This window comes from Acanthopagrus latus, chromosome 18 (assembly GCF_904848185.1).
Source record: "Acanthopagrus latus isolate v.2019 chromosome 18, fAcaLat1.1, whole genome shotgun sequence".
In the NCBI taxonomy this organism is placed as follows: Eukaryota; Metazoa; Chordata; class Actinopteri; order Spariformes; family Sparidae; genus Acanthopagrus; species Acanthopagrus latus.
This window is the reverse complement of record NC_051056.1, coordinates 9,938,507-9,966,273: the sequence shown is the minus strand read 5'-3', so window position 1 is coordinate 9,966,273 and position 27,767 is coordinate 9,938,507. Positions and strand designations below refer to the sequence as shown.

The 27,767-nt window shown below is 40.3% G+C and overlaps 1 long non-coding RNA gene and 5 other non-coding genes across 6 annotated transcripts in view; 1 reads left to right on the top strand and 5 right to left on the bottom strand.

Annotated features, from left to right (window-relative positions):
- Window positions 1-4,096: 4,096 nt before the first annotated feature.
- Window positions 4,097-4,167, bottom strand: trnag-gcc. Its single transcript has one exon. It is a non-coding gene; the product is annotated as a tRNA-Gly (tRNA).
- Window positions 4,168-4,571: 404 nt separating this feature from the next.
- trnag-gcc lies at window positions 4,572-4,642 on the bottom strand. The gene has a single exon. It is a non-coding gene; the product is annotated as a tRNA-Gly (tRNA).
- Window positions 4,643-5,393: 751 nt separating this feature from the next.
- trnag-gcc lies at window positions 5,394-5,464 on the bottom strand. The gene has a single exon. It is a non-coding gene; the product is annotated as a tRNA-Gly (tRNA).
- A 751-nt stretch (window positions 5,465-6,215) lies between these two features.
- On the bottom strand, window positions 6,216-6,286 carry trnag-gcc. Its single transcript has one exon. It is a non-coding gene; the product is annotated as a tRNA-Gly (tRNA).
- Window positions 6,287-7,037: 751 nt separating this feature from the next.
- Window positions 7,038-7,108, bottom strand: trnag-gcc. The gene has a single exon. It is a non-coding gene; the product is annotated as a tRNA-Gly (tRNA).
- A 7,205-nt stretch (window positions 7,109-14,313) lies between these two features.
- Window positions 14,314-27,767, top strand: part of LOC119007622 — a 25,829-nt gene continuing 12,375 nt past the window's right edge. Inside the window, exons 1-3 of the long non-coding RNA XR_005071180.1 lie at window positions 14,314-14,561; window positions 17,630-17,814; window positions 26,024-26,161. This is a non-coding gene — a long non-coding RNA (uncharacterized LOC119007622). The remainder of the gene's footprint in view (window positions 14,562-17,629; window positions 17,815-26,023; window positions 26,162-27,767) is intronic.

Sequence of the window (27,767 nt, the reverse complement as noted above, 5' to 3'; positions counted from 1 at the left end):
TGTGGAAAGAGATAAAAAAAGGAAGCCTATCTTCCATCAAACTGAAAGACAAAAGCAAAGACAGAGAGCAAAAGAGAAGCAGCTCTCCTTCCACACCACTGGGAGACTATGAGAGATGCTGACAGCGTGATTTCCCTGAACTGTCTGACTCTGGGCAATATATATAGAGGTGCGAGTGAAAGGAAGTAGGAGGCAGAGAAATATGGAGGTCTGTGTTAAGATGAAGCTAAGTCAGAGATGAATAGAGGGAGTATGACGGTTAAGCAAATACAGAATGGAGTAAATAAACAGATAGCTAAGTTGTAAAGGGCAAAGGAGAACAGGAAAGGAGAGAAATATGTGTATGTAACACTTTTGGTATTATACTCAGGTGCTGCTGTGTGCAAGAGTTTCTGTATTTCTGCCTAGTTTTTGAAATTTCACATAATTTAAAGAATAAGATGGTTTAAGTTGCATTTCAGCTCCTATGGCATTTTCCCCCACTGTATTCCAGTTATGATTAAGTGTAGTATGACACAATACTTATAAACTAAATAATTATTAAATAATCACTTCAGATTAATAAAGCGCTCCTTAAGAGGGGCGCCACTTCCGTTCATGTATCTCTTTTACTAATCCGAAGGAAATTAATCAGATTTAATGAAACAATGTTAACTTAATTAACATCAATTAAGGTTAACTTAAGGTCAGCCATTAATTCTAATCAATTTCAAATCAATTTATTCAATCTCATAACTGAAGTAGTTACTTTTACACATGGTTATCATTGGTTCTCCACTGTAAAATAAACCTCCACAAACAATAACGTGGTTAAATATATTTATTTGGCAAAACAAAAAAAAAAAAAAAAAAACAAACAAAAAAAAAAAGTAGTAGTAATTTTAACAAATGACACAATACACAAGTAAAAGAAAGATGCTGAGTCTATAATGATTCATATAATGAGTTTATGAATGAAATGTTGCTAATGGTGAAATTGTGGTGTGGTTTCTGGGCTCTCTTCCTCAAAGGTGTTGGCGTGTAGTATGTTGATAAAAGAATTCTGCGGAGGCAAGGCTGGGTGGAATGATGGAGCGATCTTTATTGAAATAGACTCCCGGTAGCCCAGCGTCCAAGCAGAGTGTGGCCGCACATCTGGTGATCTCCAATCTATGGCAAGGTAATGCCAAACGCTTTGCCCTCTGCCCTATCAGAACTCCTACTGCCTTCGATCTTAGGAATTCTACCAATTGCTATCCCCCTTTTCTCTGGTGTGGGGGCCTTTTTTAAAGCCTATTTTCCATAACCGCCTACTTCTCCCAATTGGTCACTTTGGTGGATTAAAGGTACATCTAGCCAATGGGAAAGAAAAGAAGGATGGGTCTGCCTCACATCCTCTATGAAATAACTCTTGTGTGTGTTACTTAACTTTGCTGATGTCACCTAAGTGGACAGGATGGTCTCTCTATACTTAGATGACAATGTACATGTTGAGTCAGCTCTAAACCTCTGGTGTGGGCCTCTTCCTGTAGCTTAACTCTGATGCCCACCTCAGGGCTGATCAGGGCTCCTGGTTACGGGGACCCTCACACTGTCACCTTACCACAGTTGTCTAACGGGGAGCATCTGGTCCCGTCTCATCCTGTCTTCCCCCTATTCACTGTCTTAGAACCCAGGATGTGTAAGAAACACACAGATACTACAGTGGGTAGGGTGAATTCAATTAAATATTAAGGGAATTATTTAATGCTAACAGAAACCTAACCAAATTTCTTCCAAAACTAAAGATATTAACTCAGAGCCAAAAGGACAGCAACTCATATTTCATCCAGTAGGATGAAGGAATGGATACTGTCTGAGCATCATTCAGAGAGTCAGAAAGCTGCAACTTAGAGTCCTTGGCTGTCCTTTAACTGCAGGGTGGCAGTCTCGATCCAATGCCCTGGTGGTGGCACAGCTCGGGTTCGTTGGGGGCTGAGCCAGTTCGACTGGGAAAAAGAGTCTTTCTTTCGTTGGAAACTACTCGCATGGTATCTTAAACAGCGGGTTGCCGTAATGCCTTTGTTAATGACGATGGTCTTGATGAAGATCTTGATGGAGATCTTGATCTTGATCTTGACCTGTTGCTTATGAGTTGTGGTTCTTAGGCTCTAATTGATAAGCTTATTTAAATTCTTTGTTCGAATAACCAAAGGATGCTTCGTCAGCCAATCAAGTTATCTTTGATTAACTTAATACAAGCGAAAACCCTTCCAAAGCCTTAGTCTATGAAGAATAGTGTATGCCACAACCTCTGAATCTTCTGAGTGTGATATACAGAGGTTCGATCTCTCTTGTAGGTTACTCACTCCTTTCAAGTGAGCCATATGTTGACTTGATGGCAGCACAGGCATGTATGCAACCTTTGCAAAGCCTTTGCTGTAGACTCTGGGAAGAAGAGTCTTTACTGCATTCTCTATTTCCAGACAGGCAGCTTCTCATGCTGACAAGTTGAAAGCTAGTCCAAAAGCCTTAGTCTGTGGAGAAGGTTGTATACTGCAACCTGTATTTCCAGAATGACATTGGCAAATGCTTCATGCATTTTGGTTTTAACAGTAGCCACTGGCACAGAAGCTCTGCACTTTTCTTTTTTTTTCTTGTTTGTTTTTCACTTTTTAAAAGTGTATCAATGATTATTTGTTACTGCAGAATAACAGTCTCTTTTTCCAAATCTTGAATGTTTGTCGTTTAGGTTGCTACACCTTTGTCCCAGCCGCTAGAGGCTTCCATGCAGAGCAGAGTGGCGCAGCGGAAGCGTGCTGGGCCCATAACCCAGAGGTCGATGGATCGAAACCATCCTCTGCTAATTGTCTGCTATCTGGGCTGATTGTTTTGTGGAAGATAAATAGGTGCCAGACAGATGTGTCTTCTGATTGTAATATACAGCATTTCCATTTCAAGTGAGGCTGTTAACATGGTCACAGTACAGCCATGTATGTGGCCTTTGCTGTAGACTCTGGGAAGCAGAGTCTCTACTGCATTCTCTATTTCCAGACAGGCAGCTTCTTATGCTGGCAAGCGCTTCATGCTAGTTTTGATTCAGACAGTGGTAATCAGCAGAGTTTACTCCTCCCTTGTTTCTTGGTCATTCCTTTGAAGGTGTGAATGTTTTGTCTCTCTTTTTTTGTCGCTCAGATTTTGTCTGCGCCGAGCAGAGTGGCGCAGCGGAAGCGTGCTGGGCCCATAACCCAGAGGTCGATGGATCGAAACCATCCTCTGCTATAGAAGGCTCTCAGACATCCAGGTCATGTTAACTCTAGGTGCTGTGTTGTTGGCAACTGGACTTGTTTGTTGATGATGTTTCACCTCAATTCCAAGAGGCTTCTTCACTTCTAATTAACTGGAGAGAAGTTGCCAGGCTTTTAAACTCTGTGTGGGTGTGACCTTACAGAGTCCTCAAGGACACGTGTGGACTCCGAGTTTCAGAGTCGTTAGGGCCACTTGTGGGTCGTTGGTTCAACTGACCTTCATGCGCGTTAGAAAGGCTTGGTGAGCCCAGGTGTCAATGGTTGTTAAGCTGCCTGGTGAGAGAACTCAGTGCAGCATTGTAGGTGGGTGATAAATAACGTCATTGGCACACATACTAGACAGATGTACCTTCTGAGAGTAATCAGTTTTCACCTTCCTTGTAGGTTGCTCATTCATTTCAAGTTGTGAATGTTTTGGTTGTCTTTCTGCTAGAAACATGTCCACGTTTTCATGCATATCCTACATTTTTGACTGTAGGAACCAAGGGAGAGCAGCTAGTATGGCCGAGCGGTCTAAGGCGCTGGATTAAGGCTCCAGTCTCTCAGTAGGCGTGGGTTCAAATCCCACCACTGCCATTTTACACTGTTAATTGTCCCTTAATGTGATGGCGTCACCTAATTCAAACATGTACTGGGCTAGTAGCTTTAGTCCATGGAGAAGGTTTTCTAGTGAAATCTGTATTTCCAGAATGACATTAGCAAATGCTTCATGCGTTTTGGTTTGAACAGTGGCCACTGGCAAAGAAGCTCTGCACATTTGCTTCATAGCAGAGCGGTACATCTGTCCCTGTACAACTTCTAATGTTCCAAGACAAAGCTAAAGCAGTCCCTGCATTGGCCGGGAATCGAACCCGCGCATCCCGCGTGGCAGGCGAGAATTCTACCACTGAACCACCAATGCACAACTTTGTCAAAAAAGAGGGATAATTCCATGCGTTTTCCTCAGGCAAAGCTCCTCTGGAGTCACTGCAAGCATCTATCTGGCCAAGAAAAAGCAACCATCTGACAAGAGCCAGGATGATTTTGTGAAGAAAGACGTTGCGTTCAGGTCACAACGTCCCCTAGAGGGGCCTGATGGAATGCCTTCTGACATCAAATGTTTTGATTTAACCTTGCCCCATTCACAGTTACCCTTTAAAATGTTCAGACAATGACTGTTGATAGCCTTGAAGAAATATCTGTCTTGTACAGTACAAGAGTGTCAAAGTATTCAACAGATTAGCATCCAGTGCATGCTTCATAGCTGCGCGGCACATCTGTCGCAGTACAACTTCTGCTGTTCCAAGACAAAGCTAAAGCATGCCCTGCATTGGCCGGGAATCGAACCCGGGCCTCCCGCGTGGCAGGCGAGAATTCTACCACTGAACCACCAATGCACAACTTTGTCAAAAAAGAGGGATAATTCCACGCGTTTTCCTCAGGCAAAGCTCCTCTGGAGTCACTGCAAGCATAAGCGCTTTCTCAAAAAAACTCTAGATTGGATATCTAGTACATCTGTTGACAGAAATTCATAGCTCCCAGAAGTTAATTCCAAGTAACCTGATGGGAGAACCCATTTAAGATCTCCACAGAAGAGTCTGGACAACTATTGGTTGGATTCTCATAAGCCATGGCGCTCATATTCATTGTCCCCTGAGAGCGAAGTTTTACCATCGTGATGATCCTCGTACTTTACATTCAGCACTATAGTGAGGTCAGATTTCCAATTTGTCTCATGCCCACCCCTTTGGTTTTCTTTGGACATAGTGCTTTTCTTGTTTCCAGTCGCTACAGTATGTTCTGGTTTGGGGCAAGACAGAAATTATGCCAAGAAAAAGCAACCATCTGACAAGAGCCAGGATGATTTTGTGAAGAAAGACGTTGCGTTCAGGTCACAACGTCCCCTAGAGGGGCCTGATGGAATGCCTTCTGACATCAAATGTTTTGATTTAACCTTGCCCCATTCACAGTTACCCTTTAAAATGTTCAGACAATGACCGTTGATAGCCTTGAAGAAATATCTGTCTTGTACAGTAGAAGAGTGTCAAAGTATTCAACAGATTAGCATCCAGTGCATGCTTCATAGCTGCGCGGCACATCTGTCGCAGTACAACTTCTGCTGTTCCAAGACAAAGCTAAAGCATGCCCTGCATTGGCTGGGAATCGAACCCGGGCCTCCCGCGTGGCAGGCGAGAATTCTTCCACTGAACCACCAATGCACAACTTTGTCAAAAAAGAGGGATAATTCCACGCGTTTTCCTCAGGCAAAGCTCCTCTGGAGTCACTGCAAGCATAAGCGCTTTCTCAAAAAAACTCTAGATTGGATATCTAGTACATCTGTTGACAGAAATTCATAGCTCCCAGAAGTTAATTCCAAGTAACCTGATGGGAGAACCCATTTAAGATCTCCACAGAAGAGTCTGGACAACTATTGGTTGGATTCTCATAAGCCATGGCGCTCATATTCATTGTCCCCTGAGAGCGAAGTTTTACCATCGTGATGATCCTCGTACTTTACATTCAGCACTATAGTGAGGTCAGATTTCCAATTTGTCTCATGCCCACCCCTTTGGTTTTCTTTGGACATAGTGCTTTTCTTGTTTCCAGTCGCTACAGTATGTTCTGGTTTGGTGCAAGACAGAAATTATGCCAAGAAAAAGCAACCATCTGACAAGAGCCAGGATGATTTTGTGAAGAAAGACGTTGCGTTCAGGTCACAACGTCCCCTAGAGGGGCCTGATGGAATGCCTTCTGACATCAAATGTTTTGATTTAACCTTACCCCATTCACAGTTACCCTTTAAAATGTTCAGACAATGACTGTTGATAGCCTTGAAGAAATATCTGTCTTGTACAGTACAAGAGTGTCAAAGTATTCAACAGATTAGCATCCAGTGCATGCTTCATAGCTGCGCGGCACATCTGTCGCAGTACAACTTCTGCTGTTCCAAGACAAAGCTAAAGCATGCCCTGCATTGGCCGGGAATCGAACCCGGGCCTCCCGCGTGGCAGGCGAGAATTCTACCACTGAACCACCAATGCACAACTTTGTCAAAAAAGAGGGATAATTCCACGCGTTTTCCTCAGGCAAAGCTCCTCTGGAGTCACTGCAAGCATAAGCGCTTTCTCAAAAAAACTCTAGATTGGATATCTAGTACATCTGTTGACAGAAATTCATAGCTCCCAGAAGTTAATTCCAAGTAACCTGATGGGAGAACCCATTTAAGATCTCCACAGAAGAGTCTGGACAACTATTGGTTGGATTCTCATAAGCCATGGCGCTCATATTCATTGTCCCCTGAGAGCGAAGTTTTACCATCGTGATGATCCTCGTACTTTACATTCAGCACTATAGTGAGGTCAGATTTCCAATTTGTCTCATGCCCACCCCTTTGGTTTTCTTTGGACATAGTGCTTTTCTTGTTTCCAGTCGCTACAGTATGTTCTGGTTTGGGGCAAGGCAGAAATTATGCCAAGAAAAAGCAACCATCTGACAAGAGCCAGGATGATTTTGTGAAGAAAGACGTTGCGTTCAGGTCACAACGTCCCCTAGAGGGGCCTGATGGAATGCCTTCTGACATCAAATGTTTTGATTTAACCTTGCCCCATTCACAGTTACCCTTTAAAATGTTCAGACAATGACCGTTGATAGCCTTGAAGAAATATCTGTCTTGTACAGTACAAGAGTGTCAAAGTATTCAACAGATTAGCATCCAGTGCATGCTTCATAGCTGCGCGGCACATCTGTCGCAGTACAACTTCTGCTGTTCCAAGACAAAGCTAAAGCATGCCCTGCATTGGCCGGGAATCGAACCCGGGCCTCCCGCGTGGCAGGCGAGAATTCTACCACTGAACCACCAATGCACAGCTTTGTCAAAAAAGAGGGATAATTCCATGCGTTTTCCTCAGGCAAAGCTCCTCTGGAGTCACTGCGAGCATAAGCACTTTCTCAAAAAAACTCTAGATTGGATATCTAGTACATCTGTTGACAGAAATTCATAGCTCCCAGAAGTTAATTCCAAGTAACTGTGGGCAATCCCTGAATTTTGCTGTGGTGTCCATTGTGCTGATTGTTGGGGCTGGCAACAGCACTGCATTGGCTTTCAATTGTAAACATTTTAAAAGTTGTCATGGCCAGACAAGGCACAAATATGCAATTTTATATAACCCAGGAAATATGTCAGACCATTGGTGAGTTGACACCAATAAAGCACTTTCATGAGGACTGTGAAAAAAGGCCAGAGTCAGGACAGCATGCAGAGCCAAAAGAGGTGACTGATTTCTTACATGGGAGCAGTGCTTCATGCCATGAAATGTTCTGATTTACAACATGAGGTAAATACTTTATTCACATTCAAAAATGACATTACTAACTGTTTGCACAGATTAAACATTGCTGCTGATGTACAATGGAACAATGAGCACATACATAAATTCCATTTGGAACAGGTGGCACAGGGAATGGTTAAATTTATTAGCGTAACACGTTATGAAGATACAAATTATGAAAAATACATTTTCCAATTGAGGCAAGTTAATGCAATGACTGGCAAGGTTGAACATAATGCCGTGATATTTCGAAGTGCAAGAGTTAAACACAACTTAATACAGTACAGCTTTAAACACAATAATTATATCATATATGACTGTTATAAGTCATAAGACTGTTATAAGTCATAAGACTGTTCCAAAATGGAGGGACTTGGTAAGAGACAATCCTACCACTGACTGATGTTTTATCTTGTTTCGAAATAGTGGGAATAGTGGGGAAACTGATAAATGGAGATCATAGTGCCCTAGCATACATATAAGGAGTAACTGATAAGGAGGATAGTGCACATCTGTGTAATGATTTTTATAAGTTAAAAGCACAATGTAGAAGTCAGATTGTTATTGCCATGTAAAAAAATAATGGACAGGGGAAATATAATCAAGGTAGCAGTGCTAACATTGTTCTTAGCCACCCTTTTGTTACTAACGCCACCTTAACGATAGCAAATCCCCGTCCTTGTCCCTTTTTTTACTCAAAATCAGGCTTCACTTTTAGAAATGTCAGCATGGATGACTTTAACTTTTAGCTTATTGTACCGACACCTTTCAGTGCTGCTCACTTTACTATAACCTGACACCCAGTTTAAGGACACAAAATTAGTGGTTTGTGAATGTGGGATTTGTCCTTTTAGAGTAATTAGCAACAGGGAGCAAATTTGAATTACATTTTTTTTTTTTTTTTAATCTTTGGTTTGCACATATTTATTTTTAGGAGTAATGGTGATGAAATACTTGCACTTTAGGGCCCTGATTGTCACCCGTCTCCTTCAGACCCTCTGGCTCTGCCTTGAGGAGGAGCAAAGGCATTAGGAAGATAAAAAAAAAAAAAAAAACAACAACAGATGGATAGAAGGAGGCGGATGAGGGACTGATGCACAAGGAAGAAGTTAGGTTATTAATTTTAGCCATTATCACACTCACATGCACACAGTCGTCATCTACCAAGGTGTTTGTTATTAAGCCCACGACTTTAACGTCCATGTGATGAAAGTGTGTGTGTTTGTTTTATTTTGTGTGCAGTTGTTTCAGTGCCCCACAGCAGTCCCCCCCATCTCAAATACATTTCACCTATCCATCTCTCTCTCTCTCTCTCTAATCTTACCAATGCATCTCTTCCGCACTCTTTCTCTTTTCTTTTCTCTCTCTCCTCCTCAGTCATCCAGCTGATGCAGAGGGCAGCCATTTCGACTCTGGCTGATCACCACATTTCATCACAACACATGAGTTAGGAAGGAAATTACTATCAGTCACCATGTGTGTGTGTGTGTGTGTGTGTGTGTGTGTGTGTGGCTTTAAGTCTGTGTGTGTGTGTGTGTGTGTGTGTGTGTGTGTGTGTGTGTGTGTGTGTGTGTGTGTAGTGTTGAAGTTGCATTGAGGTTTCACGACGAAAAGCAGCCTGATGGCTTGTGATGATACGAATGATTATTACTCATAGGAAGTCATGATTGACATGTTTATTTTTTAAATCAGAAAAAAAAAAAAGTGAAATGTATTCTATATTTCAGCAAAACCAACACTCGACACAATTTATGTAGTTAAAAGTTGGCATTTCAGAGCATGTGTACAAAACATTTTTTTAACAAGGTGTGTACTTCTCTCTTTCAGTGAAAGCAAGACATTTAAACTATGCTTAACTTCAGCAGCAACGCTGAGTCTTGCTGAACTTTACTTGACATCTGATTTATTTATTTATTTACTGTGTATTTGGAGCTTTTTAAATAGTGGTGGCAACTAACATCTCTCAGTCAACACGTGAGATCCTGTCAGTACAGGATGCAGCATCTCTTGAGAGCATGGTTTGTCCTTTGATTGACCACTGATTGTTTGATCAATTATCATATGTCCATGTTAATTAGCAGTTACTATTTGCCAATAATCTGTAAATATGAAGGACCAACACTGTAGTTGTCACTGTTACAACTGCTTAACTGAACACTCTGTGAAGATGTTCATTCTGCAGTCATTTGTGTTCCATTGTTCTGCTCTTTGCATTATTATTTATTCAACAAGAGTACATTTCAATTATCGTATTTGACATTAAAACACCAGCATTAACTGATATTTACAGTGCAGTTCATCCATTAATACAACAAACTATAAGTTTATACACGAAGCAGTGGAACAGTGGTTGGTTTTTATCATGTATCAATTATCCATTTGGGCCAATTTTTTTTTGTATCAACAACTACTAGCTGATCCCCCTGAATCTCATATTTAATGACACTGTCTTTCTGCCTGTATTCACCCCAAGGCCAGTCAGCTGTATTTAAGCAGACAACCACAATGACTGCTAACATGGTAAAAGCTAGTCCTCAGTCCCAGAGATCTTTAGCAGCAGCAACAAGGCGTTAAATAGAGGAGTTACAGTAGCACCAAGAGCATTATCAGCCACGTCATTCTCTCTCCAGCTCTCTGTCCTTGTTGCAGTCTCTTTCGTTCAGCTTCCCCAATATGTCACCGCTGTCAAATGTGTACTCATGCCTCTTTTACTTGGTTATTGGAGGTCCAATGCCTTCCTCAATGATTTCAACTTTCTCTGTCCCCCTACATTTTCACCTATTGGAAGAGATCCAGTGAACTTTGCACTGATCTCACTCACTCTTTCTACCCCCTTGCTTTCTCATTCTCTTCCTCTCCCTCTCTGTCTGCCTGACTTTGCCCAGTGCAACTCAGGTTTTAAGATCTCAGGACTCAGAGGGTGATTTCATCCTTCACTGGGCCATGAAAGCTCTTTATAAGTACATCGCCACTGCCAGCGCATTAATCGCCCCGGCCATACTGATTTGACTGTTCTGTTGTGCAAGCCAGCATATGGAAGAGAGAGGGAGAGAGAAAGAAAGGGAGAAGAGAGGGGAGGAGTACATGGTGCTGGAGAGGCAGAAAGGTCAGCGAAGGAAATAGAGAGCGCATTAGGATCTGGAAATAAGACTTTTATAATGAGATGTAAAGCGGTGTGAATTTTCTCTATACAACTTACACTTGAACTGTTAAAGATTTTTTTAGGTAAGCCTTGTTTTAGGTGCTTAAATTTCAGTTTTTCTCTGGACCCCGTTCACTGCAGTACAAAGCTGAGCGTCTGGTCTGGAGCGGCTCTCTACTTCAAACTGAGGCTGCGCTGATCGGTGATTATGTTAGGGAACAGATCGACTATAGATACGTACTTTATATGACCCCGCTTCAAAAAACACAAAATATCCCTTTAAATTCACTGACTTGCAGAAGTTGGACACAAACTTGTTGGAAATTAAGCTTCAACAACTCACGATAACTAAGTAGCCTGCTGAGTGGAAGTTACATAGAAACTAGTTAGGCACTTGAAATGGTACTTAAGTTCAGTGTTTAATCAGTGGAGTGCTAGTTTAACCACTGCACATTGACCGGTTGTCAAATCCAAATAGTCTGCCTCTGACTGGTTGTCTTTGCTGGTTGCACTCTCTACACTTAACTCAAACCATTTGACTCAAACTGTTAATTTACAGTGTAGCTCTGATTAGATCTTTTTTTGATGTGGTTGGTGGTTCTGAGCTATAGTTTCCCAGCAAAACACACCTACCACTTCTGCCTTCTTCCCCTGCTTCTGCTGCTCCTCTCGGCATCACTAATGCTCTCGAGCAGACTAATTAACACCACTTTTATACCCAACACAAGCTAAAAAGCTAATTCTTGTCTAATTTGTGGTCTGATTAAACAGTAAATTTAGCATGGCCCACTTCCCTCCCTCCATGTCCAGTCCAGTAACTACCAGGGCACTCAGGGATATGTGGACACAGGAGGACAGCTCGTTTTTAAGAAGGGGGAAAGGGATCAGTTAAATTGTTGATAATAACTCCCTGTATTATGCTGAAAATAACTGTGTAGGTATATTGTATTTATCTTGTAGCTGGTCAAGCTTCAAAAGAAGTTTTTATTACAGACGTAACCTGAGTTGGTTACTCCTATCTCCTTTCATTTTATCATGAAATACGTTTTTTTTGTCCCCCCCCCCCTTTTCTTTTACTGACATATAAAATGGGATTGATGCAAAGTGGGGTTATGGCTGATGGGAAAGGGATTATAGTTAAAATGTAATTCCACTGCCATGCTTGAGAGAGAAGGAGAAACATTGGTTTAATTTCTAAGGGAGGCATAATCTTGGGATTGACCTTATTATTTAGTTAAATGTCTTGATCGTACAGATTTCAGAAGAAAAAACAACACGATTATATAATTATGGCTGTGAGAAAGAAGCTCACCGAGCTTGAGATTTCTTAAATCTTTTTTTAGGGAGGCCTTTTCATCCACAACTCCCAAAATGTCACAATGACAGTTTCACAAGTTGAAAGCCAATGACCTCCTACACTATAAAGTCTGTGTTAATGCATGACTCAGGAAAAGAGCAACAAGGACAAAGCTTTCACAGAGAGTATTGTAGGATATTTCAACAGGATCACAGTTCAAATACCGATTTTCACAAAGAGGGCTCTGACATCGCTGCCACTAACTCAGAACATCCTTCTCCCTTTAAACTATTTTTTTAATGACACTTTAATCATTGAGATTTAGAACATTTGATTGATTATTATTATTTTCCAGACAGTCCAACATTTTTCTAAACAGCTTGTGTGTGTTCATCACTTAATAGAAGGGCCAATGAGCAAATTGGTCCACTCAAATGATGGAATCATTGCAGCATATCTGAGGGGGTTCAACATTGCATAAATAAGAGTTCACAGTGGATACGTGTTCACAAATACCGCAACTCTTACTGTCAAATGTTCTCAGATTTAAAATGCAATATTGTTAATCTGCCACATCAATTCAACAGCAGCTGTCTAAAAATCCATATTTCATAGAGCAGAAGGATTGGAGAGCGGGAGTCAGAGATTTAGCTCTGTTTTGCTGTAGTGGCATTAAAAAAATGCTGAACTGTTCAGATAAAGGAGAATCTGACTGAATGGAAGTTTTGAAATATGGTATTCCTTCACCCATTACATGGACATTACAGTTTGAATTACTCAACAGACTGTGTCTCCACAAGCCAGAGGGAAGACTGTACCATCGACCTCCACCTGAGGTACAAAGAACCTGGAGACATTATCACGATTGGCTGCAGCACCACTATTACTTAAATGCATCGTATGGAAAAGTCAATCTCAGCTCTGAAAGACATTCCACACATCCCTCCCGGTTATTTCTCAGATTATGAATTCATTATTCAACAGTTATAGCCATAAGAGTGTTGTATTCGTTTAGTTTACTGGTTACTTTCATTGTTTGCTCGGAAAAAACAACCAAATAAAACACATAACTAAATAATTTCCATTTCCAAATAATATTCACATGATGAGTGGATGGAAAAACACATCTGTTTGAGTTCCCACTCCCAACTTATCAAATACAGAAGTTTGGTCAGTAGCCTCTAGCTTCAACCTATGATTGTACCTCACCCTGCCTACTCTAGTTTTGTATATTAAGGGCTCTACGGTAAAGTTGTCAGTGATATGTAACATGCAAAGTCAAAATATGCAAACTTTCAAGAGAAAAGCTATCTGACAAACAGTTCACATATTATGACAGATTATGACTTTTGGAGACTATCCTGTTCTGTGTTAAAATTATGGAATTCAGTCTAACATAATGGAAGTTGTGCAAGTTATGTGATTTACATAACACAAATCAGTCCTGGCTTTGAAAGTGAAGTCCACTGTATGACCCATTGAGCCACCTCAACTCTGACTTTTCTTGCTCTTACTACTACTTTTTAAAATGAGCATGTGTGGACCATGGTCCTTGATTTATTTATATACAGAGACCCACCATTTCCCTCATGAGCAAGCACTCGGGCGACAGTGGCGAGGAAAACCTGCCTTCTAATAGGCAGAAACATTGAGCAGAACTGGACCTGATGGTGGCCAATGATGGTAAACAGCTTTTGTTGAGAGAAGTCACTGATAAATTAGTTACAAAGAATTAATTTACACAAGCCAAATAAAGTCAAGCTACAGTGTCACATCTTTCGTTCATCCGTACAATGTTGTCCCTCTTTCAAGTTTAAACCATTTTAAAAAAAATCAATCATGAAAGTGGTTGAAAGGTAAATAATGTGACCTACAGCTGTTTAATTGGCCCCAAGCATCATAAAAAAAAACATTTTTCAAAGATAAACTTTGTCATTCTTGACACTGATAATATTTTCTATTTTTATTCTAATTTGTCATTTCCATTTTTGGTCCACAGCCAACAAAAGGCAGGGATGAGTGTGGAGCTTGTCAAATTAGATCAACCTCAAGTTGTCAGTTTGCTGTGAAAAAGCAATTCAGCAATCAGGAAACATGAAGGAAGCACTGGTTAATTAGACAAATCATTTTGTTTTGTTTCTCAAAATCAAAACAGGGAGTGTCTCAAAACACTGTCAGTGTTTCTCCACAATCCATCATAGAGAGTGATCCATTAAAGTTTTGATTAAAAACAAATGATGGATTCCAGAAGTACCTAACCTAAAGAGTTCTATTTTGTCGATGAGGGAGAAGATCAGAAGGCCAAAGGGCAAAATCCTCTAGGACATTCCAGGAGAGTTAAGTATCACAGTTTACAGTGAATACTCTCTCAAAGACCACAACACTGCCGGCCGTGAAATTCAATAATGCTAACCTGTCACATCAATTCAGCATCAGCAAATCTATACTTTCCCACAACATCAGTTATGTCTGACAGAGCAGTGCCTGGCTGAGCCAGTAACTCCAACCCTGATGGAAAAGAGACTGTTGAGGCTTGCAGTGATGCTTCAGTGGGTATATAGCGAGGATGAAAACGAAGAAATGCAAATGTTGTAACAATGAGAACTGAATTGAACCAAAATACATTATTCCTAGTAGTATTTCAAGGAACATAATTTGAATATCAGTGTCCTGATGTGTAAAGACTTCAGGTTTCAGCTAATATGGTCTCATTCTGTCAGAGGAAATATGATGCTTTCACCCAAATCAGTAGTTAACTTTCTCTTAACAGCATAAATGGGCACAATAATTTTCATACTAATATGACAACTAATTTTCCAGATTTACAAACAAATGCTTTGATAGAGACAATATTATAACCACTGTTCTTTGGCAGAGAAAAGCAGGTGCCATCTATACTTAGAGACACTTGAAGACAGAGGAAGGCATTAACAGTGTCCTTGGGCAAGATTCAGCATCTTTTTTGAGCCCAAAATCCAACCACATAGTAGTATGCATCCATTGTGTTAATCATGTTAAAAGGTGCAATAAGTAAGAAGTTGCCTCCAGTTTAATTTCTCCTCTAAAAAAAATAAGGGGCAGCTTATCACTAGAGTAACTGCTAACTGCTGCTAAATGTATTCTGTACATCCAGACAGTAACTTTTTAGCCATGCAGCTAGTTGGACTACTGGAGGAGTCTTGGTTTACACTACTAGCACGGAAGCTTTAGACCACCAGGAAAAACAGATTCCCAGGCCCAAGGATAGCTGGTTAGCATACAAATGTCATTAGATATCTCTGCAACACAGTACATACAGTAGATGCCTTTGACATCTCCTAACTGTTTCACATTCTGTTAATGATTCAGTTCATTCTTATCTTTCTAAATTACAATTCTTACATTTTGCATCGTTAAGGGGATGTTTAACCCTACATTAAGTGTACTATAGTTACAATTGTGTGAATACTGCAGAAATAATTAATAAAACCAAACAAGTCTGCTTCAGACATCCTAAAAACTTCATTAAACATATATAGTAATTCTTTATTTCTTTGTTTAGCAGATGTATCCAAATAACGTAACATGTCAGGAATAGGGTTGTGTAGATCCCCCAAATAAATTGATTAATTCATTAACATTCATTCATTTAGACATGTGACACAATGTGCAGGAAACAATCTTCATCCATCACAAACACATAGACACAGATGATAGACATACAGACATAGATGTCTATAGATAATTCAGTTGAACAAAAAGGGATTATGGTGTACTTGCATATCCCTACTAAAAGCTCATGTATGGCCCCTTTATGTACACAATCAGATGCCTCCATCTCAGATGGGTTGCCATAACTGTGCTCACACTTCAACGCAACATTTGTTTTGGCATAGAGGTTTAGCAATACTTCTAGCAGAGGCTAGTTAGAGACATGAGTTTCTGACAACAAGAAACGTGGCGACAGTGAAGGAAGTTGGTGGTTTGTGTGGCCGTTAAAGTAACACTGGGTAGTAATTCTACAAATCCAAGGTTTCTGTATAAATTTGTCAATTGTAATGTAATGTCACATGCAATTTATAAACAAAACTTATAACAACGATGTCTTGAAAACTTCTATCATTAAGTTGTTATGCAATGTGGCAGTTAGAGTTTGCAAAAGCACTTCGTACAATCAATCAGCACGCCAAGGTAACGTAACCTGAACAGGAGACAAGAATATCTGGCTATAACATACTTTGAGCTAAACTCTGTCTGTCTTATCAAAAACTAGCAAGTTTGCATTTTTGCTAACAGAACCAATCATCAAGCAAGTGCAAAAACGCAAGTCATATAACTTAGCAAACCAGCTGAAATGACTTACTATTCAACGACAAGAAGTCTCTCTTGCATTTCTTCTTGTCTCTGAACCTTTTTTTCTCTTCTTAAAATCCTCTGCCGCTGTCCTCTTGGGCCTCTGCTGTGATGTCTTTGTAGAGGCTGCTGATCCCAGTTCTGTTGCCCACTCCTCCAGCTTCTGGTGTCCATTCTGGTGCTATAGTGATGTAAACACCAACACTCTTCAGAGGTCCTTTGAGTAGAGTCTCCTAGCAGCTAACTTGTAGCTACACCATGCAGCAGTTACAGGTTTCTTTCAGGAAACGCTGTAAGACCGTGTTCAGACCGAATCCACATTGTGGCACTCCATGGTTATAACCCTAACAACAGCTCCATTCACACTGCCCTTTCTGTCCCGGGGTCATGCGCTGATTCTCTGCATCGTCTTCTGCTCTCCTGTGTCTCCAGAGGTAAAATCAGAGTCGCAGCAGAGGCACGTTGGTGTCTGGGAGAATGGAAAAGCCGAAGGTGCAGATCAGGGGTGTTTCGATCTGATGGTGTTTACGGTCGGACAGCTAGCAGACCATTCACTCATCAAATAAAATAAAATAACTCACACTTCAACCCACTGGCAACCATACAGGACCAAACAACAGTGATGTGGTACCTGGCTGTATCTTAGGCAGCTTATATGGGGAAAGAAAATCCCAAGTTGCATGTGAAAAAGCCTCTGTCATCCTGTCTGTCCTACCATCCCTCGTCACATTTTGTCCCGAAAAAACACCATCTGTGATGCATCTGTATTTTTTTGAAACTCCAATTTTGTGTTATTGTAATTGTTGTCTTAAAGAAAAATCACTGCAATGGTTAGCCCTCTTGACTGAGACTTCAGTGAACTTTCACTTGCGGGGATGGATGCCATTAGAGACGGACAGCGACAGCTGTTTACTGATGGCAATTATGCAATTTGGCCATACTCCCCCTGCGATTTCCAGTGGTACTGCTTTGTTTCATTAATACCAATGATTATATAAACACTTTTATCTTCCGTTTTAAGTGAAACTACATCTACAAATACCTTTAATACACAAAGTTATAGTAGATGGTCCCTAGATAAATTCTATAAAGAATCCAGCTGTACCCTTTTAAAATATCAGTGATAGAGACCTTAGACAGCAAAGTTACAACTGACTCCTGGTTGCTCCACACTGTGTCTGCTGTTTGTATGATTGTACACATTGGCTGGATGTGAGTGCTCTGAGTGTGTAGGTGGTCCTCAGCATGGTTCCCTGTGTGGTTGTGTTTATCTTCTCTCTCTCAGACGCTGGGCCAACACATTGCCTAAACCTGGCACTGGATGCAGACGTTGCTCTTTTCTCTGTGGATGGTGCCACTACATCATGTCTCTCTCCATCTCATACATTGTTTTTAGTCTCAGTGCCACTCTCTTTGTTACCCTTGATTTTTGATCCCATCCTGGAACATACTGCAGGATTAATCATGAAGGTGAGGGGTTTTCTGGGTTCTGCCTGAAATATTCTTTTTGAATATTTTCCCTTTAGAACATTTCCATTCCATGCACAATGTTGCAAAGGTGGGTAACTGGGGTACCCTTGCCAACATTGCAAGGTTATGTAAGCTTGTTACAGATGCAGCCCGGATGACACAGCAAATGGGGCCGAATCGTAACATATTCAAGTGCCATGTGTGAAAATCAGTTGCAATAGTTTATCAACCAGGAATGAGCTGTGCTGATGGAGGCTGAAGAGTAATTTTAGCGTGAAATTAGCAGTTCTTACTGTATCACTGGCATACGACTGTTTGTTGTGTATGGGAGCGTTAAGCACATTTATTCATGTACTGTACCAAAGTACAAATTTAAGGTTCTTTATACTTCTACTACCCCACTATGCCACAAAGATACCTTCTGCTCCACTACATTTGTCTGAAATCCATGGTTACCACTTAATTCTAGCTGACAATCGTTGATACCTGTTTAATAATTTTGAATGCCACAAACATACGATGATCTTAAATGATCATTGCTTTAGATTAAATGACCCAATACAGTTAAATGAGCACAACCTTAAACCAATTTATATGTAAGGTTGATTTGAGTCTCAGTTCCAACTTGTCAAATACTGATCCTCTGGGATTGTAGGTTCTGCTGACCCCCATCACAAAGTATCAGTACTTGACAAGTCATGAGACTTGAAAATCAGCTTTCTTATACATTGGATATTTAAACAATCCCATCAATAAAATCCAGCATTATTGTACCATTAAATTTAATCCCAAAACACCAACACTGAAAGTAAAAAAAGTACATATTTTTCAGCAAAATTAGTCCTTCCTTTTGATAGGGTACATTTTGCCCATATTATGATACTTTGACTAAAGACTGGTTTAAATGCAGGACTTTTACTCATAGGTGTATTTTTACAGTGATGAGTACTTTACCAGCCAGCAGCTCCTTTGTTAAAAGTTTCAGTTCTACTTGCAGCCAAAAAAGACATTAAGACAACTAAACTATACTATACTATAGAACTGATTTTTTTTTGTGAGTTTGGGTTGAATTTAGTACTACCAATCAAGGGATTGCAGACGCGTGCCTTCATGCAGTAAAGGAGGCAGAAGTTGAAAGTTGAAAGGAAATGGAAAGCTTACTGTGGTAACAGGAATGAAGCAGAGATATGCTTGCTCCAGCGCAATGTGAGGTTATCTGGCTGGGCATGACCAAGCATGTTTTCTGGTATTTTTTTTCTGGTTTCTTGCTTTACATAACTGCTGGTGTAAAAGGCCAAACAGGAGCTGTGATAGTGAGGTCACTGTGTAAATGTCAGCCTGCTCTACTGCATATCAATAACCTTTAACATTTGCAGCTTGCAATGTGGTGTGTTAGCAGTACAGACCTGGCTGGTAAAAAAGTAAATCATTTTCATGTTCAGTTTTTCAAACATTTTTGAGCCATTAAAAAACTGTTGGTCAGTTACCTAGATTAATTGAAACCTACTGAGACCTTAAGAGGCTCTTCGTGCAATAACACTCATTGTGAAGATAATACACTGGATACAAGTTACAGTCCAAAGATGTTTCTTTTTATGCTAATGCTATGGTAAAGTAAATGTAAATATAACAATGTTAACATGCTAATGCAGTATTTAGCAGGTAATATGCGTGTAGTGGCAGTTATCGAGCTGACATGCGATTAAAAGCACTGGTAAAAACACTAAATGTGCCCGAATTCCATTACTACTAGAACTGCAGTGAGTGGTCATTTTGGTGGTAATCCACCAGATTACCCAATATAGAAAGTATTCAATTTTTTATGTCAGGATATGTTCTGATACAGTATAAACACACACACACACACACACACACACACACACACACACACAAACCACAAACATGCGCAGACACACAAAAGCGCGTACATACCGTTTTGTGAAAGAGGAGCACTTTTACACATGACTACAGAGACAAAATAACACACACTCGAAAAAGACAAACACACACACACACACACGCACACACACACACACACACACACACACACTCACTCACACATATCGTACGATTAATTGATTTATTGATTATCGCACAGCAAAAGTAAACTATACCACTTGACCATAACATACTACAACACCTGCAGAGTAACAGTCAGAACACGCTGATGATAGAAAACATACAAAAGGATCAAGGACAAAAGATCTAAAGGTGGATTTCTTTTTTAAGATGCAGAACAAAGCAGCAACACAAACAACCACCTGGCAGACTCCTTTAATCCATGACCCTGAGCAGGTTAAAGAGAGAAGCAACAACAGGGAATCCACTTTACATCGGCCAAACTCTGTCTATTAGCAGCTCTGGTGTCTGCTGCCTTCCTGCACTGAGGCCAAATCGGAAATGTCTCTGGTTGTTTCTCAGATCCTTAGCATAGTCATTAACCTTGCCACTGTGCCTACGTACACTCAAACACATACAAGATGCTCCCAGAAAAAGTCTCAAAAAGTATGCCATTAGTGACAGGCAGGCATATGCTTTCACAAACCTACTAAAGCATTTTAAAGTATGAGAACAGGAGTGCCATTCATATGTGTGAAACATTCACACAGAGAGCTTTTGCTAATTGTTTGGCCACTTTTCAAAACTCCTATTACCACAGACACAGAAACACATGGCATTTTTGTGGAAGAGATGTTGGCCTTTCCAACAGCACAGCCAATCCACAGGGACTGTCTACACACTATACTAAATCACGTGCACTGTGCATATACCAATGTGTGTTTATGAACAGTCACAGGCGCAAAAATCAGACACAAAAATCAGCGGGTGTTCTGTAGACCGTTTTTCCATGACTGATGAAATATGCACACGCAACACAAAAAGCACTTGTTCTGGAGGCCCATTGAGACTGGAACAAATTTTATAGTGTGGCATTTTCTAAAGTATGTAGTTTGGAAAGTGATAAGACATTTCAATAATAACACAGAGTGACGACTAAATAACTACAGTAAATGTCTGGCCTATATACATTCATTTTTTGTAGGGAACATTCACAGTTGATAGATATCTGTCCTTTTTATGCAAACCTCATCCTCAGGTGCCCAAGAAACCTTAATGCTTCATGGCCTTGGTAATGCTCCTTTGGCAGCATTTGTCGATCTTGTATCATGTAACATGTATCATGTTTGTTTTTTTTTATTATTATTATTTTTTACTTGTCCAGAGTGGACAAACTCCAATGACTCCCATATGAAACTTAGTGTGGAGTCCGCTAACTATTAGCCTGCTAGCCTCCCGTTATCTCCAGTGTAAGCTAGACATCATGCTGCCAGCCTCCTGAAGCGTCAGTGTCAGCTAACCACTAGGCTGCGAGCCTCTTGCCAGATCTCAGTCCAGGATTTGTAACATTTACAGCAGGATGGCCAAGTGGACGTTATGGACTAACTGCTGTTCTACTTTTTATTGAAAACCTGCAATAGTCACATACAGCATGTTTCTGATTGGTTAAACATGATCTACCACTCATAACTTCAGATTTTGGTTACTTAACTTGCTGCCTTATTACAAGCAACAGTTTGTATTTCCAGTAATATAACATACAGTTTGTACTGTGCATTGATATGTCATACTGTATTGGTCTTTATTCATTTACATTCTACATTACATATAACCGGCAGTTATATTCTAATTTGATTTATTTGTAACCATGCCATCTCTGTATACCATCAACGAAATGTGAATATACTCTGCCTGAGCAATTAGTTGACCTATTGTGTGGGCCAGAACCTGATTGTGTTCTTTGTAAATTGATAGCTTTATCAATTGAATTGATTTGTTTTATTTTATTATTTTCATTATTGTATATACATGTTGTGTACAGTTTGTCAGTTACAGTGTGTCATTTATCCTTTGTGGGTCGATTCACATTCATAAAAGAAACTCTTGCAGTACCACTGACCGTACCAGCTGATGGCCCTATGGAATACTTAAATGTAAATTCAGAAAAAATAAATAAATAAATAAATAACACTCTGTAAATGAGGCATGCAAAGCAGGCACTTCCATGCTGATGTGTTCTTAAAGATAATTACGATTTGGGCAAATTAAGCATCAGTCAGATGGTGTTGTCCAGAGCTTACCTAGAGTAAGTGCAAGCGTAAAAAAATACTGAAGATTCCTCAAGCATCAACTGTGTAAAGACCAGAGTACTTCAGAGTGCAATGAGCAGCAAGTTCTACATTAGTCAAGAAGGTTAAATAGCAGCATCTGCCCAGTCAGCAGTCTACAGATATGTTATCAACAAGGACACAAGCCTTTGCAGGGTTTGTGGATAGTGCCAGTGGTCAGGGTTAGGTAAAACTCTTCAAGAAGTTGGGGTTGGAATGAACTTGATTTTCAGTAAATGATGTAAATTATACAGACTGCAGCTCTGTATAGGCTTCCAGTGTATAGGCTTCCACTGTGAGAGACTTAGTTGACTAGCAACAGCCAAGTGCAGAAGCCAGGCCAAAGTGTTAGGTTGAATCATGGCATTTAGATGCCTTATAGCTGCAACAGTGTTCTGAAACATAGGCAGGCAGCCCGGGGTAAAAGGAAGGATGAGTTATATAATGTTGAGAGGTTGGGGACAAGCTTGGCTGCAGCATTCAAGTGCCTAAAAGTGCATTCAAGAAGACCAACTACGTTACAGAATAAAGCAAAGTCTCCAATGTGTGCTGTGAATAGCAATGGAAGATGATGGGTAACAATTACATATGTTACATTTTCACACAAATTACAGACATTTCACATTTTAATACTAAAATGACTGAGACACACACAAGAAGCCGCCGTGTCCTATGTGCAGCGATCTGATAGGGGGTCGCAGGGTTTGTTGCTAGAGCTAATCCCATCTGTCTCCAGGCAAAGGCAGGGTACACCCTGGACAGGTTGCGAGCTCATCGCAGGGCCCTTAGGAGCAATTTTGGGTGCAGTATTTTGCTCAAGGCTCAAGGACACTCCCACAGGCAACTCAGCTCAGCCCGGGGTAGCTGGGATTTGAACCAGCAACTTTCCAATCACTAGCCGACCTGCTTGACCCGCTGAGCTACAGCTGCCCCTCTGTCAAGTATGTTTATTTGTTTATCTATTTATTTATTAATTCACAAAACCACTTCGATAGAAGCATAGCATAGCTGTGAACAGGAAAGCCCCGTCACTCAAAAACAAGCACAGAATAAGTCAACAATTAACTGTTTTGGCTACCAAAGTAAAAGGCCAAGACAGGAACTTTGCATTTTAGCACACAATAGTGAGATGATCATTGATCCTATGAATATTGATAAAGATAAGACTTTGTGTAGTGTTGAAATGAAATATGTCACTAAAAGCTTTGTGACAATACAGTTGCACAGCATTAGAATATTTTAAACTAACAGGTTGATAACATCTTGCAATTTTGGCAAGAGCAACACATCTCAGTCATCTCTGTCTGTTTTTTTCTGTTTCCTCTCCTGATCAGAAACGGTTGAATAATTGTGTGTACAACAATGGTTGTTTACTTTTAAATGACAGGAAGGAGACAAATCTGCAAGTTCTGGCACAAAAATATGTTCAATGAGAGCAGAGCAGCACGTCACACAGAGCAAAAAATTATTTGTCATTTTACTCTGGGAAAGTTTGATCAAATATGCTTCTACAACAATAACAAAAGATTTAATATAATCTATAACACAATGTAATGTCAATTACAATGTTTTTTTTTATCTATTATTGATGATCCACCACCAGCAGATGTAAATGCAACACGTCTTCATTTTGCAACAAAAATGACGCTAGTAGCAGCAGAGAAATTACCCAAGTAATGCACAAAAGTGTTTTCCTTTTCACAAATGAGCTCACTATAGAACTCGATTGATAATATGACGTTTTGGATGTATTGTGAGCATCCAGTATTTTCTACCTCCATCAGATGAATGGTAATGGCTTTGTGATAAACCAGGATTGCCACAATAAAAGAAGGGAAATCACCACAGCAGAAGACGCCATATTGGAAAGTCCAATTGAAACGTGAACATTATCAACTTCAACTGACTACTTACGAGGGTTGAAGGGTTGTCTCATTTCAAGCTCAAGCTGGTGGGCTCTGAGCAGTGGCGCTACACTCCCTCTCCTCCCAGCGCTCCTCACATAACACTCTGCAGACATCTTTTGCTTTGATCTGACTGAAAGACCCCTTGCAGCAGAAGGTACATATTGTGCATTTATATGTCTATGTCAAGTTTTTAACAAATCCACTGACATGGTGGATTAAATAATCAACTACTAACTGCCACTGTCATCCCAGAGAGCTACAATTCAAGTCAAGCTAAAGTTAATAATGTCTTGTCCTACAAACCAGGCCAGGTAACGTGTTCACTCTCTGAGCAGCCATTAGACAGTTCACTTGAAGAGTGCTGACAACATTGGCCCTGTTACGATGCATGATGCAGTAGCTTCCTTGACATACATTCTTTATATTGCTGCTTTTCAGAAATGTACAGTATGCACAATCCCAAATGACATTCTGACACATAAACAGAAAAAGATGACGACATCCTTTACAGGTGGAGAGTTGTTTTTTTTGCTCTTCGCTTGCATCATTTTTACTGAACCAAAGAACCACAGGGGAAATGAAACAGACGCAGTGAGCGAGAGGGAATAAGAGGGCAAAGAGATTAGTAAGGGAGGAAATTTGGAAAAGTGAGATATAGACAACAAACAGGAGGAAACATTTTGATCAGAACAATAATCAGAATAAATTGGATGAACGTCGGAATGGGAGGACAAAAACTCAGGAAACAACATACAGGTTAAAGATGTGTGAGAAAAACTGAAGAGAGGGACAGAATGAAGGTCACAAAGGCATGAGGGAAGAAAATACATTATTATTTTTGGAGTAACAAACATTCAGAGCAATCATCATTGGCTCTCGGTGCGACATCATCTCCTGTGCAACACACAGACACATGTTAATCAGGCCCATGCCCTGTTATATTATGTATTCACAGTAGCAGGTCTGGTCTAATGATACCCCTACTGATAGTGGAAAAAGTGGTATAATACATCTCTCTCTCTCTGTATGTGTGTGTGCCCCAATAAATATCACCACTCATTGCCTATTGTGTGAGTTGTACATTACTGCATTACTGCATTACTGCATGCTTCCTCCCAAGTGCCAGCAAATATAAACACAGATGGCATCTCACTGGTTTCAAAGGTGAATGTAAATAGCAGGGAAGGACATTGGAAATGATGGCTGAATGCATAGATTGACAATAGGATGGTTGGATTGGTGGGTAGGAGGTGTGTTTCACTTGACACCAGTGGATGACATCTGTATTTTATTTGTGTCTCTGCTGCCTGCTTTTTTCTTAATAAAGATATATTACTCTTTAGAAAATCTCGATCTATTCATCAAATATAACTCACCTGTGACAAATGTGTAATTCAATACCAATCAGCCACGTGACGCTCAACTCTGAACAGCCTTCATATCAAATATAACCCTCTAGACCCTTGTAGAATTCTGCAGTGTTGCTGTGGTTTCTCATTTAAACGATCATTTCGTACCAAATCATCAGCCCACTGAGGCAATGTGATCGTGATTGTGAGCTATATAAATTAAATTGATTTGATTCAGAACCAGGAGGTTTTTCTCTTAAAATCACAACCCTCTTTTCAACTTGATATTAAATGTGACATTTGTAGCCTTTTAGACAATGTTGTTCAACTTGTAAAACAAAAAATAAAAAATGAGCACTAAAGCTGTTATAGTCATTTCCTCAATTCAGAGATTGACTATGTTGAATGTATGTATATTATCATGTTATTATGTATTATAATAAATATGCTCCAATAATAATAATAATAATAATAATAATAATAATAACATATATTTTTCTGAGTCTCACAACAAAACAGATCCTCCATTAGATAACTCACAGTTTTAACAAAGATGAAAAAAATCTCACACACTAATGGTATAAGAAAAACGGTAACGTTGTTGTAGGTCTTGTGTTTTCATATAAACATTGCACTCGACCCAACCAGTACTCCACACTGACTCTTCGTCTGACAGATCAACATCTCCCATGTTCTTGTTGTATTCCATTACAGGGGTTGTCATGGAATGGATTTGTGTGTCAGCTGCCATCCTGATATTTTATTCTTCTCTGCACTGTACTTCCAGAGAACGGCTGGTGGACTGTCGAGCAAAGAGCAACCTCACGGTTATCCATCCACTTGACACAAACCGGTGGGCCATCATTGATCCACCCAATGGAGCCTCTAGGATGGCTGAGTAGGGGCACTCTCTTCTTTTATCAGTGTATGTGTCACATTCTGTAATGTACAGGTTATACAGGTCTTTGAAGAGCTAGGGGACTGGTTCAGAAGTTTTCTATTGATAGAATGTTCCACGGTGTATGGCTTAAGCAGGGACATGACATCATCAGATGCCAGTCTTATACCTGAGACAAACCGTGCCTGTGTACAGGGTGTAGCCATTGCTGCTGTCAGCCAAAGCGAACAGTGTGAATCCCCACTTTTATCAGCTTTGCTTTCATATATTCTGTCATGTCTGTCAGGTTTGCAAAATGATGAGGATTACAATGCAGGCAAACAGGCAGGTTTAAACAAAAAGCCAGCTTTAATAATGTAAGATGTGTTCCACAGACAAAAAAAAAGCAAACAACAAAATTAACAAAAATAGGTAGGGACGAATCCAGCAAAAAAGAAAGAGAAACACAAAAACATGAGACTGGGGACAAGGAGAGAAAAAATGCAAAATAAAAACAGAAATCGTCAGACCAAAAAACCCAAACCATGACAGTACCAGTGTGGGCCTTTATACTGGCCATCCTTTTATCAATTGAGAGATTTTGCTCAGGCTGGGAAAAGGCCCTGTATGCTTCAGTGATTGTGTCCAGGAGGGGCTACAATCAAAACAAGAGGTCATAATCTCTCCTTGTTTTTGTTGTCGTTGTTGTCTCACACAGACTAGGACAAAGGCAGCAACGCAAGGCAGGTAAAATAACAAAACCAGGGGAATCAAAGATTGGGGAGGGAAAGTAGAGCAACACAGGTAACAGGGCTATGCTAATGAAGACAGACTAAACAGATAAGTTCCCTTTGGAAAAGGTTAGGCCAAATCACTAAGATGGAGGGCAGTTAGGGATTTCTAGCAGAAGAGGTAGGATGCAGTTAAGGAAGACACTACTACAGCATTCAGAAATCAGTTAATGTGAAGTATTTCAAAAGGAGAAGAGAGAGGAATGGAGATTATTTGGACATACAGGATTAAAATCAACTCTTTATTTAATGGCAAAGTGTGTGTCAGATAAACGTGATGTTTGTAATGGTACTGAAAAGGCTGAACATGTTATGAAGTGTATAATACTGCCATACAGCCCTGTCCAATCCACACATTTGTTAGAGTTAACTTTGTTAACTTACAATTACAAACTGTCCCATTATATATCAAGGGATAGAAGAGGATTGAGCCAATCACAATGCAGTCTACTCTAATGATGTGAGGGTATCCATCCAACATGCATGAATTGTCGGATTGACCTCCCATTGGTGGACAAGACCAAAAAAAGAGCCACTTCTGTTTGGCCAAACGACTTGCCAAAGGAACTATGGGAAACCGAAATGGCTTTTAGCATTGACACTAGTGGACATTTGCAACATTTAGCCTGTAGAGGGTTACCCCTGATATTGGATCAGGCATGACTGAATTAAAGGGGACATTTGGGGCTTTCGTGGAGGTATACACTCTACTGATTCCCATTCTAGTTATGACATGCATGATTATGCCTGTACACCCGGTTGTAGAAATCCATCTTCACCCGCTTTACCTCCTCCATCAGCAGGGTTCTTTTTCTTTTTCTCTGGTTCCAACAGTTATCCCACTGTTAACTGCGGATAGCAGC